The sequence below is a fragment of the Pinus tabuliformis genome, chromosome 5_2, assembly GCF_031772625.1.
Source record: "Pinus tabuliformis cultivar Carrire ecotype Pingquan chromosome 5_2, CPIR1, whole genome shotgun sequence".
NCBI lineage: Eukaryota > Viridiplantae > Streptophyta > Pinopsida > Pinales > Pinaceae > Pinus > Pinus tabuliformis.
In genome coordinates this window covers 784,852,227-784,867,132 of record NC_142306.1, presented here as the reverse complement: position 1 = coordinate 784,867,132, position 14,906 = coordinate 784,852,227, and the positions used below count along the sequence as shown (strand labels likewise).

The following is a 14,906-nucleotide window of genomic DNA, read 5'->3' as shown; positions in this document are numbered from 1 at the left end:
TTAAAGGGTGTGGCATTTCCAGAGTATTTGTTGGAAGCCGATGTGTCGCCTCTAGGTAGTCGCTGAAGGATCTGGGCAAAGTTTTCCATCATCACGTTCCTTTGTCACTCGAGTCCTTCTTCGAGCAAGATTTTGATAGGATCTCATGCTCCCTGATCTTTCTTTTCGTCTGTAAAGGTTCAACCACATCGAGCCCTAGCTCCTTATATCATGACCTCGTTGGGGATATGCAAAGAAAAACAAAGAAAAAACAGACCACTCTGATACCACTGATCCAGATTTAAACACGAACGCAACACCATATAGATATAACCATAAACACAGAGATGCAGCAGAAATAATACTTCATTTCATTAATGTAAAATACTAAAATATGCTTACAAACAGAAATGGAAATAAACCAGCTAGGGTGATGGTAGCTTACCTTTGAGAAGAGATCTAGCGGCTACATGCCTCTGAACTGAGTTACAATGAAGCTCGAAGGCATATTTATTGTTTAGAAACAATTGAAAACCCTAAATATCCAAAAACTTAACCCGAGGAGATGAAATGTCAAACTATGGGACCCGTTTTGGGTAAATTTGTACATCAACTTCACGCGGTCGTGACTTTGGCATATGATCTCCGTTTGACATGCACAACACCTCATTAAAAAGATCTATCTGAGGACTACAACTTTGGGAAGAGAAACATGGATTCATCTTTCCCCTAGTTTTCCCAAAAAACGTCATTTAGGGCCTCAAAATGGCTCTAGAAGTTCACGACCTGAAAAACTGCTAAAAATAGTAAATTGTGCTACAATTAAGGAAACTTTAAAACTGAAAGAGACAGTTGTGGGGTTCCAAGTGGGATAGCCCGGTGGTCACCAACATCCACCTGGATCAATTCTTAAAAAAAAAAAAAGAATACTTATGCATAGATCAAATGCACAGAGCTAACATAAGTCATAGGAATATTCTTTGAAAAGAATAAGTTTTTATTGTGGGTAAGAGATAAGTCAATTGTGTTAATTTCTTTGCAATATTTTGCAAAATTTACATGTTTTGGCAGGTATACAGATAAATGATTTGTGTGTTGTATATTGCATAGTTTGATTTAATTGCATGATTTAATGCATAAAAGGTTAACATTATTATTATTTTAGTTACTTTGCCCAAAGGAAATGTTGATTATGATATTTTCTTGAAAACAAGTACATGAGAAATTTGTTATGACACTTTCTTGGAAACAAATGCATAAGAACTTTGTACATAAAACCATATAGAAACTATGTTGGGTTCTTGAAGATAACCATGTGAAAAGAACACATGCATAATCCTAGAAACAATAGTTCATTACATGCATGATAATAGAATGTTTGTGTTAGTTCTTTCAAAGAGAAACATGGATATGTGTGCATAAAAGAATAAGTATTATGTTATATCATGGAAAGTAAAATAAGTAATTAATTTCAATAAATGCACTATCTTTCCTTTTTAAAATACATATATCCATATGCAAGAAATAATGACTAACAGACTAGTTTTGTTTTAGAGAAATGCATATCTTGTGCATACAATAGATTTTGTAAATCGGTCTATCTTGGGAAACATGTTTTTCAAAAAGGGACTTGCATTTGCATGCACAATAATGATTTCTATGATGTTAGATTTCCCGTATAAGGGGGCACGCTTTTTTATATATTATAATAATATCTATTGCATTGGAAATGTTACTTAGTTACATGCACAAAGAAGAAGCTAAGGGGCTAGCTCTCTTTGAATAAGTTTTTATATTTACATGTATGAGAAAAAAAGATAAGTTTATTATCCTTTAAATGAAATGAATGGATACAGTGGTTTCTTTTGGATATGAACTTGTGTTGGTGCAAGAATGATCATAGTTACGTCGTAATTATATTGACATGCTTGATAATTATTTTCTTACACATAATGCATGAGTAGTGTTGTTAAAGGAAGCATGTTGTGATATTTTTCTTACATTTAATGAATGTACATGAATAGATGGTGGAGCATCATTTAGTATAAATTTATGAGTTGGTTGATTAATACTTTATGCAGTCATGATATCAACGTATGTTGACGACAAATTTATGAATTGGTTGATTAATACTTTATGTAATCATGATATCAACATATGTTGATGTCAAATTTATGAATTGGTTGATTAATACCTTATGTAATTATGATATCAACGTATATTGATGACGACAATCGTAGAAATTGTTATTTTTAACATGATGGTAGGTAAATAATGGTCCACTAAAGGAACAACGAGACCACAAAGATATGAATATTGGAGATTTGTGGGTAAATGATGTTATGATGATGGTAATAGATTATAACAAGTTTGTTGTTTTTGAGATGATATTCTTTATAATATTTTATAGCAATGGTTAAGAGATTGACTCTCTTATAACCATTGAGTGAGGGGTTAACACTCTCACAAGCGCGTGAACACCCTCACAAGCATTTAATAATAAAATCAAATGTTTGATGGTTTTTACCCTACAGGGTTTCAATGGTATATCAGTGTTCAATGATGTGATTTCTTATTATGTGAGTGGTTAAACGAATCATGAAATTGATGGAAGGTTACATAATAAAGTTTATGTTACAAGCATGATTGTGATTGTCAAGGTTAATTTTAGGGGCGAATAATCGCCCAAAGGCGAAATTTAAGGCTTTTTATATTTTAATGGGGCGAATTTTTAATTAAAATAATATTTTTTTTTTTTATATAATTAGCCCATATTTTATTTAAAAATTAATTTATTTTTTTATTTTAGCCCAGGGCGGATAAACTAACCGAATTGTATTTGATCAAAATAGCCCCATTTTGATATTTGTGGAATCGTATTTGATCAAAATCGCCCCCATTTTGATTTACAATTTGGATTTTCTGGTTTGGGAGTGGTTTGTGAGGGTCGATTTGGTCCCGGGAGTGGTTTGTGAGGGTTGATTTGGTCATGGGATGTTAGATTTATTTTGAAATGGAGGGCGGCTCCCTGTTTTGACGGATTCAGCCCGCTGTTTTGGTGTATATGGCTCCCTGGGTTCTTGTATAAAAATGGTTTTGAAATAGGTTTTTTCATCCTAGTTCACAAATCTAGCAGCAGCAGTTTCGGTGGGATATTCTTGCATTTTCAGATTTCAATCCGCTTATTTTTCTCTGGTTTCGGTATCCATTGTTTCCAGGTAGTAGTACTAGCAGTAGGCTGTTAGGTAGTTTTGGCTTTGCCAGAAAAAGGAATCTGAAAAATCTTTTACGGCAAAAAACAGATGATGTGATACGAGCCTCAAATCTTGACCATAGCTTCGTCTGGAGAACAGAAAAAAGAGATCAAAAAGAAATTTCACAGAGTGACAGGCACGGGCTGTGCAGAAAATTGTGCAAAACTCCACAGCATCATCAAAGTTTCTGCAGTACGGTGCCAATTCGCAGGCCTTTTTGCACCTAATTTAACCAGATCGCTTCAAAGTCGCTGTGATCAACTGACACTTTCCGTTTGCCGACGAGCGCGTAGCCGATCGCCGCGGTTTACAGTCATTTTACGATTATTTTTAACGGCGGGCGCCGTTTTCGAATCCTTGGACTTCTCGCGGGACTCTATTTACAGCTCCTTTTTGGTTCGTCTGCCCGGTCTTCAACAACAGGCTCGGTCTTTGGAGGATTTATTTATGTTTTTTTCCAGTGCGTTCTTTAAAGAGTTGTGGAGTGTCGGAATGACTTTGTCTTAGGTTCAAGGTTTGTAAGTTCCTGTTATTTTACCCTTATTTTTCTGTTTCCAGTCGAGATATCTTCATTTTAGCACTGTCACACGTTTTTGACGTGCTTACCTCATTTGATGTTTTCGGGCAGTGAAAAAGGCTCCATAGTCGAGGAATGCGCTATTGTCAATCTTCTTATATTCCTCTAGAGGGCTTTGCAGCTTCGGCTTCTCAATAATTTCCGGTAAACGTATACTCTCTAAATATTACCTCGATCGTCCGAAAGCTGAAAATCTCTGCTATCTAAGTTGTGTCTTTATGCGTTTTACCAAAGCATTTGAAATCGTTTTTTCACGGACATTCGCCGTTTGACGCTAAAATTTGAGCTCTGTTCATTTTTTTAGCGTTTTTTTTCCTGTGTATTCTCTCCGGTTATTTAACTGAAATCGATCCGTTCAAAGTTATTTTTTCCGTCTCTTTTGTTGCGGTTAATATCGTAATTTGATGGGTCGCAGAATTGGATATGGTTGCAGTTTCGAAGTTCTGGGCCGTCCGTTGGATATTTTCACGGAGCTAGGACGCCCAGGTAGCGCTCCCCTTTCTCTGACATTATAATTAAAATGTGTGGTGTGTGGTAGGTTTGAGATACCGAACTACTTAGAAGCTTCCCCGCCTTTAAAACAGACTTGTCTTTTATGAACTCCGATTTTACCGTCGGACTTTTGCTGCTGTGGGGAAAATATTAGTTCAAAGTAGTATAAAGCAGACTTTAGGGTTTTATGCCAGATATTTGAAGAATGCAGTGCTCTTATACATTGATTTCTTTTGATCTCACTTAACGCTGCAGCAGGTCAAGCAAACGTAGAAATTTAACTTGTTTTCAAAACAGAATCTTATAGGGCAAGGGACGTTTAAACGTTTGCCATTGCTAGGGATGTATATTCTGTCCGATGTTTTGAAATGTTCCTTATTCACAGTATGATGTTTACTGTAGTTGCACTTTTGATTGCGCCAATGTACTAATTTTGGCGACTGTTTGTACCCTGCTGTAAAGTGTTTCTGATACCTCCGGCCTCCCGTTTGTTATAAATCTTTTGAGGGTTTGTCTATTCCCGCAAAATCTACCATGCATACGAATGATATCGCATAGCTTCAAAAACTCATTGGGGATTAAAACTCTCGTCCTTGAATTCAAGTGATTTAAAAGATATAATAGTTTTGAGATAGGAATATTAATATAGTTTTTAGTTATTTAATTGTTTATGATTTTATTATTATATTTATATTTTAGTTTTTAGCTTTTGTTACTATTATTAGGTCTTTTTGTTATTAATTCTATTATTTATATTATTAAGTTATATAGATTCTAGGTATATTAATATTAAGGTTTATAGAGTGTCTAGATTTCATAAATATTAAATTAGTCAATTATTAGGTTATTTTAATATTAATGTTGCATAGATTTTATGTTTTTTAACCTTAGCATATTTTCTAGTTTTTTAGTTTTTATTTTAATATTAATATAGATTTTAGGTTATTCCTAGATTTATGTTATTAATATAAATAAAAATTATTTTACTTTTTAGGTTTTAATTTTAATTTTGGTTTTAGTTAAGGTTTCTGGTTGATAGATATTAAATATCGGATTCTAATTTATAAAAATTAAATAATTGATATTAATTTATAAAATAAAATAATTGATATTAATTTATAAATATTAAAATTAATTCTAGGTTTCATTTTAATTCTCCTTGGCCGACCTGTGCTGCTCCTTTATCTTTCCATTAGTATTTATTTCTTCCTTCTGGCTCTTCTTTTTTCATCTTTCTCATCTTTCTCTTTCCCTGATGATGGATCCCATTTGGGATTCGAAACGTTGGTGTAAAAATTCCAGTACTGTGGGTTCTCCGGCCAAAAATTCAAAAAACTCAAACCACAGATCTTTGAAATCCAATTTATCTTTATGTTTCAGAACATTTTTGTTTATGAATTTGATTTCAATTTACAGCATTCAAAAGAAGCTTCTTTTACTGAAATAAAGGATAAGCTTGCAGGATTAAATCTCCATAATCACTCTGCACACTCGGCGAGGTCAGTCTATAGAAAATAATTTTGAGTAGATGGTTACAGCTTATAAACCCCACGAGTTCGGTCAGTTAAACATCTTTGAAGGTTTTCGGGGTTATATTTGATCAGCTAGAAATTAATTTGGAATAATGCTATCGTAGCTTATACAATGTCGGGTTTTCCTATATGCTGCCCATCATATGCATTCAATAATCTGGTTCAATGCGAGCTGTATGTACATTCTTCTTGTAGAATAGATCAATGATCTTGTAAGTAATCAGTATTTCCTTTTAACTATTTGTTTAGGGTTCAACTCTAATGCTAGTTAGAGAGTTTTCAAAAGAAGATGAGAGAAGCCTAGTCAACAAATCATAATCCTACGATTTTGCTTCATTTTTGAGGAACATGATTATGATGTTACCATGAGAGAGAGATTACGTTATTAAAATAGTCTTCTGTTTCAGGGGCATGCTTATAATGTTAGAGAGGGGGAGAGAGTTTATGTTAACCAAACACAATACTCTTTTTTGTTACCATGCTTTCATTTCGAGGAGCATGCTTATGATGCTGAAAGAGAGAATAGGATATCATTTTCTAATGGAACATAACAACTTACATCTCATTGCAACATTTTTGTCTACGAATGATGGGAGAAGAAATATACATGTGGAAGAGACTATATCCCATATGTCAATTTTTGGTAGTGTTGTAGCACTCATTTGAATTTGACCCTCAAAGGCACTTCAATTGCTTTGGTTGGGTTGGTTCTTAGCAACTTGTCTTTGACGTACATCATCCTTGTCTCACTCTTTGTCGTGTCCTCTACATGATTCTCCTAAAATGTCTCTTCCCAATTGGTGCATTCTGATGCCTATGCTTTCATGATGTGGTTATATGGTTCACAATGGAGTAATAAGCATTGCTTGGTTGCCACCTCTTCCTTACCACATATTTGGCATGTCTTGCTCTCCCATTCCTCCTTGGGTTCCTTCCATCTTCTTGTCTAATGTCTTAACCATGTGCGCTAGTTCTTATTAAGCATTGCTTGGTTGCCACCTCTTCCTTACCACATATTTGGCATGTCTTGCTCTCCCATTCCTCCTTGGGTTCCTTCCATCTTCTTGTCTCATGTCTTAACCATGTGCGCTAGTTCTTATTAAGCATTGCTTGGTTGCCACCTCTTCCTTACCACATATTTGGCATGTCTTGCTCTCCCATTCCTCCTTGGGTTCCTTCCATCTTGTCTCATGTCTTAACCATGTGCACTAGTTCTTATTTGGGCCAATCCTTGTTTTCCTTTCCATGGAATGCTTAATTTAAGGTATCCTTGTACTATGATCGTTGATTTCTCCTTCTACATTGAAGTTGTCTATGTAATTACAAAATCGGTGTTAGTTTTAGTTGCTCGAAACTTGTTTTCCATTCTACTTTCATTGTATGAGCACTTAGTGTGTGAGGAGCACTTTGTTTGGACTGTGGAGGGTGAACACTTCATGGAAGAGAGTCTCAATGGTGGATGTTTTGTCTCATAGCCCAATTTTCATCTATGTTGTCACTTGGACTAGGAAGGTGCACTTGTTGCATAAAAACATGTAGTGTTGCATAAAAATATGTGGGGAAAGTGGGTTGACACTTTTGGGTGCATACCAATATGTGGTGTTGCATAAAAATATGTGGAGTAGGTGAGTCGGCAATTCATACTTGGCACATGTAGACTGCTACACTTGTGGATCTAGTCTAGGGTTAGGGTTTTTCTTTACTTGTAACTCATGATTTCTCTTACCCTGTAAAAGGGAGGAGCACCATTATTGTTACCAACAAGATAGAGGAGAAAAATATAGAGAGAATGTAACCCCTTGCTATGTGTTCTTCATTTGGGTTGATGTAGCTTTGAGAAATGAAGTGAAGCTAGTGTTTGCAAGTGGTTAGCAATGATGGATGTTTTGTCGCATAGCTCATTTTTCATCTATGTTTTCACTTGGACTAGGAAGGTGCACTTATACAAATAAAGTGATGTTGTTTCAATGTTATACAAATGAATTATTATATTTTATGTCTTAAAATTTAATAGTTTCCCATTATCATTGTTAAATAATTTTTGTGAAATTCCATTTTGCCTCAAAATTCAATTTATGATATATGTTCTTTCAATGTTGACTCAACAATTATTTTGCAAAGTATAATTCTATTTTCTATGAACAAGTGAATTTATATGAAGCATATCTCAACGCTTGAAAACTGTTGATGCAGGTTTGCAGATCGATTGGAAATTTTACTTGTGGAATATTTAGTGAGATGTCAAAAGATAATCATGGGAAGAAACCATCAAGGCAAACAGATGTATTATCATACTTTCAAAAGGCTCCATCCAAAAATACACATCCTCTTCATGATTCAAGCTCCTTTGAACAATCTGTTACTGCGAGAGAGTTTAACTCTTGTGGAAATGCATTTGATATCCATACGATGGATGAAGAAATAGGTTCCTCAAGTGGTCAGGGTGAGATAAATGCAGTTTCAACAGAAATTGGTGATGAAAATGTTAAAGATTTTTCCTTGGAAAGTGACACAATCCATTCGCGGAAAAGGAAAAGAGGCCAGTGGACCATAGGAAGACAATTCCAAGAAAATTGGGTCTCAAGTTTTCCATTTATTGAAGAAATACCTCCTACAAATGAGAAAGAGCTTTTCCGACAAGTTAGATGTATTGCGTGTAGTTGGAAAACTCAAAAGGAAGTGAAATTTCAGATGAAGCTAGATACGGTACAAAAGCATGCAGGAAAGGTGTATGAAAAGAAAATTGTAAATGGTAAAGAGAAATCTATTGTTAGATGGAAATCTTCCGAGGAATGTCGACATGTTGAATATGCAGAAGAATATAAAAAATATTTATTATGTAAGAGGAAACTTGAGGCGGACGAAGGAACCATCATATCTCTATTTGAAAAGATGATGGAAAGAAATTTGTTATCCAAGACGATACAATTGAGCACTGTATTTCACATCTTATCTAAAGGTCGTCCTATGACAGATTATCCAGATCACATGAAATTACTATCTTTTCTTCAAGTGCCAAACTTTCCATCTTCTCATTGGTCTGTAACTAGTGGTTGGGGATGGGCAGGATATCTAGCTCAAGTAGAAAAGGATGATTTGAAAGAGAAGATTGCAAATGCTAGGTTTTTGGCATTGTCTTTAGATGAGGTTACAGCTATAGATAATACTTCATGGATTTGCATGAGCATTTATATGGTTAATGACCATATTAGACATTCCTATCTACTTGGGATTAATAAGATGAGAGAGACTTCTACAGCTGAAAATATTTATGAACTTGTTCTTAATGGATTGAAGGAAAGTGGTATGGATGAATTAATGATTGCAAAAAAGTTGGTATGTGTTGCAGCAGATGGAGCAGCGGTAATGCAAGGACAAAGGAATGGCCTTTGTGTTAGGCTACAACTATCAGCTTCACCATATATGCTTAATATTCATTGTATGGCTCATAGGATGAATCTTGCATTTAAAATAGTAAGCAAGTTTCCATCAGTTTCAAAAGTTGAAGATCTTGTACGTGAGACTCATGCATACTTTTCTCGTAGTCCCAAACGATATTTAGAGTTTCAACAATTTGCAGATGGTATTACGGATGGAAAAAAACTACTGAAAGATGTTGATACAAGATGGATCTCATTAAATGGACCAGCTCAAAGACTATTTAGTGAGTTCAAATCTTTGGTAGGGTTGATGTATGAAAATCGCTATAATGTAGACAAAGCTCAAGATCTTCTTTTTCAACTAACTAATATAGAGACATTATTGACATTGGCTGGAATTCTTCCTATGCTACATGAAATGAATGTCCTCGTGAAAATGTCTCAGAATCGCACAATGTATATTGCGGAATACACAAATGCAAGAAAGTCAGCATGTCTTGCATTGGATAATTTGTATATGATGCCAGACTCTTTTACTGGTCCAGAGTTTAAAAGTTGGACTGAGATCATCAATATAGAAAATACTGAAAATTTTTTGACCTTTGATGAAAAAGGGATACTATGTATCGTAGTGCGTGGATATATGGTTCCCTTTCATTATATTAGTAAGACAGGACGAATCACCAAAGATTGCCCCGTGTCAAGAGACCAATTTGATAATATTGTGATTTCAGTGAGACAAAATTTGATAGAAATTGCAAGATCACTATCATTAGAGATAAGAGAACGATTTCCTCGAGATGAATTGTTGGAGGCCATGTGTGTGGTATACCCTCAATATTGGAACAATTGTCAATGTCGAAGAACTTTAAAAGCTGATTTTCAAAAAAGATTAAAATGTTTAGTAGACCATTTTTGCAAGAAAGTCTGGATACATGGAGAACAAATTGAAGGTATTTTAGATTCATCAAAATTGTATCAACAAGGTGGACGCTTTGCTGAAACAATGTGGAAGCAATATCCTTTTTTGGAGAATCCTAATGAAAATGGTGCTATAACAAGATTATGGACTACTTTAAGTGCTAGCCAATACCTGCAAGAAAACATATCAGAATATTTCAAATTAGCAGATTTGTGTCAAACCATGATTTTGGGATCAGTGGAGGATGAGAGAATGTTTAGTGCATTATCATTCTTGAAGTCAAAGTTGAGGAACAAGCTTGATAAACATGTGGATACATGTTTAAGATTATATGTAACAAAGTATGACATTGACAATTTTCCATATGAAAGAGCGCTAACTCTTTGGCGATCAGATTGTGATAGAAGGGGAGAAAACAATATAACAAATCTCTCTAATGAACTTGATATAGAACATAATGTTTTGGAGGCTCATAATGATAGTTCATTTAGAGAAGATCATGTTCACAATTTAGAAAATGAGGACCAAGATGAGAACTGGGAAATTGAAATACCCTAGGACTCTTATTTTGGTATACATGTTCCATTGATCATGCAAAATTACTATATGTCAACTTCAGGTAAAAATAGGTTCTATATTTGTATTTTTCATTGTAACATTGCAGCAACATTATTTTGATGTGTGTTATTTTAAGATTGATGTTTCATATTTAATCATTACATTGTTTGTTTCTTATTTGTGACAGGAAATAAAGCTGGATTTGGTGAGGTTGGGACCTATTTCTTTTCATTTGCTAGCCATTTCTTGTCAGTGATTTGTCAGCCATGTTTTCAAGTCTTTTAGGTACTAAGTTGTTCGGGTCCCCACATGTCCTTAGGACCATTAAGGGATGAGATAACATGAGTCAGTCCAACTCATGCCCCGAATTTACTTTTTACCTATTGATGTAAGTGTTTTGTTACCACTTATCACCAACAAAATTCTACCATAACATAAACCAACTTGAAGACGACACTTCTCATCTTCCTTTTACATAAATGCTCTATGGATCTCCCTACTATACTTTTCCGAGACCAACGTCCCTTCTTGGTAGGTCTCTCCACCATACCACTAATCACACAATAGTAACTACTGCCTTCTATAAATCTCTCTAGTCTCAGTTATTTGTGTCCCTGTCACACTCGACCAATATAATCTTGCAGGTCTACTTTTTTATCATATCTTTATTTTTTGTTATTTTGTGTATTTAACATTAGTACCATCCAAGAGTAACGAGTTAGTGTTCTTTGGATTTGATCTTTGATTTGAAATGAAGTCAGATTTGAAGCTGGGACCTATTTCTTTTCACATGGACAGTGTCCTAGTATTAAATGATAAATAACTAATTTAAGAAGTCTAACACTAAGCAACAATGGGCTTATTCAAGTACATGAAATTGCGTTGATGTCTAGCTCTAATATCTTAGAAAATTTTAGCAGTTTGTTTGCTGCTTGTTTAGAGGATTTTGTCAAGTTTGAAATTTTTGGTTTATTTTGGTCATATTTTTTTAGTCGCTTGACTTATTTCATGCATAGATCGACAGATCTAGTTTTATTTTTATAATTATTGTTGTTTTCTTTATATATTTGGTGGTTTGAGGAAAGATATTTGATTTCCTTTCACTTTGTGGCATGATTTCAACATCTTCACCTTTTAGAATATAGTAAAATATTATTCTTATTTTATGTTTTCTTGGAAAAGAATTATTGATATTTGGAAAGGGAAATAAGCCCTAGGTAGCTAAGCGAAGAGAAAAATGGTCTATGTACTAGGTTCCTGCGCATTCATCGTAGGAGACCTATTGGCATGAGACCGACATTCCTTTTATGCAATTACACTTTTTCAAGGCGGAGCTGAGTTTGCTGACTTGGGAAGAACACTGACAGCTGATCATAATGCTAAGGAGATTATAATGTTGGTTTCAAAAACAGGATTGTGAAAATTGTTTGCACTAGTTCTTCTTTTGGTCATATTTACTACCAAATTTGTGTCTTGCTGATTTTTTACATTTGTAATGACCTTGTGCAGAGATGGTTTGAAGAGCCCGATGTTAGAGTGTGAAGACTCTCTACAAACCACAAGGACTACATTTTCTTGGAGGGCACTCGATGTTCTTGGTGTTGCTGAGTCTCTTCGCTCGAAGCGTAAATGGATACAATGGTATGGCCATAACATCACTTAATTTGATCCTCTTTACTAATCTCCTAATATCATTTCAATACATCAAATTGCTTTGTTTTCATGGAATCCAAAGATACATCAGTAATGTTATTTTGTCTTGGAAATACTAATTTTGTTTTGGTATCACCCAGTTTGAGTTGTTCTTTGCAACTACCACTTGATCATTTAACAATCATTTGAAATTCAAAGTGAAATAAAGCTCTTTTAGTTTTTTTCCAGAAGAAGATTAGATGTTGATTGATTTCATTTTCCAGCAAATGTGGTATTTAAGTTACTTTCTTCTTGCAAGTCGACTTTACCGTTATTAGTACACTGCTAGTAGATTTGTTTGACATGATCATTTTCTTCAATTTCAGGGTCGACTAGCTTAATGATAGTGTCCTTTTGCTTCAGCTCATGTTCATTCATCAGTTCTCAATTGATTCTCTCTGTGTTCAAAATGGATTCAAGTAGCTTAGGAATTACATCAATTTCCATGTTCATTCATCAGTTCTCAACTGATTCTCTCTGTGTTCAATGGATTCAAGTAGCTTGGAAATCACATCAATTTCCTTTTATATTGTATTAAAATGTACAAGAATGTCATAGTGGAATTGCTTTCCACAACAATACTTCTTTGTTACTATGGACTTTATCTCAACTCAACTGGATTTCATTTCTAACAAGAGATTTCCTTAATAAATTCCTCTTGACAAATTTTTCTGTTATAAAACTTTGCAAAAGCATACCCTTGGTATAGCTCACTACACAAGAAAATTCATTTTTGAAGCATAATTCTTATACTTGCAACTTTCATTTCTTTGTATAGACTTTCTAGAAAATAAATTGCGTGTAAAGAGTCTATATTCCACTCTTGGATTCATTTTGTTCGAGAGTTATGTGAAGGACTAACGAACCTAGTAGTCACAGGACGAAACAAACCCTGAGGCAGTAAAAATTTGTACATGGGTCCACATTTGCTCCCGTTATGGTCCTTACAGAGAGTGCATTGAAGGTAGGTATGTTGCAGTTGGTAGAATATGACGAATGTGCTCCCTTCATGTTCTCTAAGACGACAACTTACAATTATTTGAAAATTTCCTCATCCAAATGATTTTGAATGAGTAATTTCATCTAAATTTAACTGATTTTCAAACTGGGATTTAGTCTTCTTAATTTAACTGATTTTCAAACTGAGATTTAGTCAGTGTTATTGAGGAGTGAAATAGAAACTGATTTTCTCTTGCAGAGAATAACAAGGATTGGTATGAGCTTATACTCTGCCTTATAGACCTTCAAATACAAATAAGCTCTTGTATCCTTATTTCAATCACATAATTTAAATGAATATAATGTCATTTTATTAGAAAAATGCAATGAGTATGAAATAGATCATCAGAATGGCCACTGTAGCCCAGGCTGGTGAGAACTTGAGTATTTTATATCTGACTAAACACATGCACATGAAAAGAAACATCACCTGACACAGACATGAACAAGATAGAATCTAGATATTAGAATTTTGGGGAAAAACAATTGTGCCTTAACAGAGAGCTTCTTATCCTACACCACACATTTCACTCTTTCAAGGTGGAGTTACAAACTGAACATGCAATGACTGAGCTGCATGGTCACCAAAGTTGTAACACACCCAAAAAAACAATGCTTCATATCGGCTTCTCAATTATGTGTGTTTAGCATTAGTGATATAGTCTCTTCTGAACTTTTATTTCAAGTAGAAATTTGATTAAATTTCAAAAGTGCAAGAAATCACAGAAAACCCTCCGGCAGTAAATTGATAGGAGAAATCTTCAAAAAAACCTGGAAGCTGTCCTGTTCATATTGTCTTGGAATTTTTAGCCAAGTTAATATGTCTGTAAAGAATACTATTTTATCCTAAGAAAAGATTGACACTTTGTTTATCACCAGATGAAAATAAATTAGAAGCAAAACATCAGGTTGGTGACAAATCCAAAACAAGTTGCAAGACTGTAACCCAATCTGCAAAACATCAAAAAACTGATTGCCCCTGAGTGGGATGCACTATGGGAAGCTGTGCTGTCCCATCTTTTACTAGTGTCAGCTTCATAGCACCTGCTTCCATTTCCAGCAGCTCTGTCTTTAAGAGAGCATCGACCTCTATCTTGATAGTGTTGTCATCAAGAGATTTGTAGCTGATTTCCATTTTTAATCTTTATGGCAGCTGTTTATAGTCCTGTAGGACTGAACGTATGGATGTTTCAAAGCTTCATTAGCTGTTATTCTTTTGTTTCCATCCACTTGTAACATTTGTTTCAGCAAATCCACACCTTCTAGACACCCAACATTTTTAACAAATCTTGTGAGGGATGGGAAAGGCTTTCCCGGATTTGGAAATATGATATCCAACTACTCCTTTACAGATTGCCCACGAAATAGCGGCTCACCGATGAACAATTATGCCGACATGTTATTTGTTGCTTTTTTCTAGACTAGCTCTCACAAAGCATTTGAGTTGTTCCTGTTCCTGGTTGGTTTTTTTATAATTTTATAGACAAGTTCCATGTCGTGGAAATGTGAAAAAAGATAGTG

General features: G+C 34.7%; 1 long non-coding RNA gene across 1 annotated transcript; it reads left to right on the top strand.

Annotated features, from left to right (window-relative positions):
* Positions 1 to 3,122: 3,122 nt before the first annotated feature.
* On the top strand, positions 3,123 to 12,330 carry LOC149161632 (uncharacterized). Its single transcript, XR_016261509.1, has 4 exons — positions 3,123 to 3,747; positions 3,862 to 3,954; positions 4,244 to 4,296; positions 12,204 to 12,330. It is a non-coding gene; the product is annotated as an uncharacterized LOC149161632 (long non-coding RNA).
* Positions 12,331 to 14,906: the final 2,576 nt, after the last annotated feature.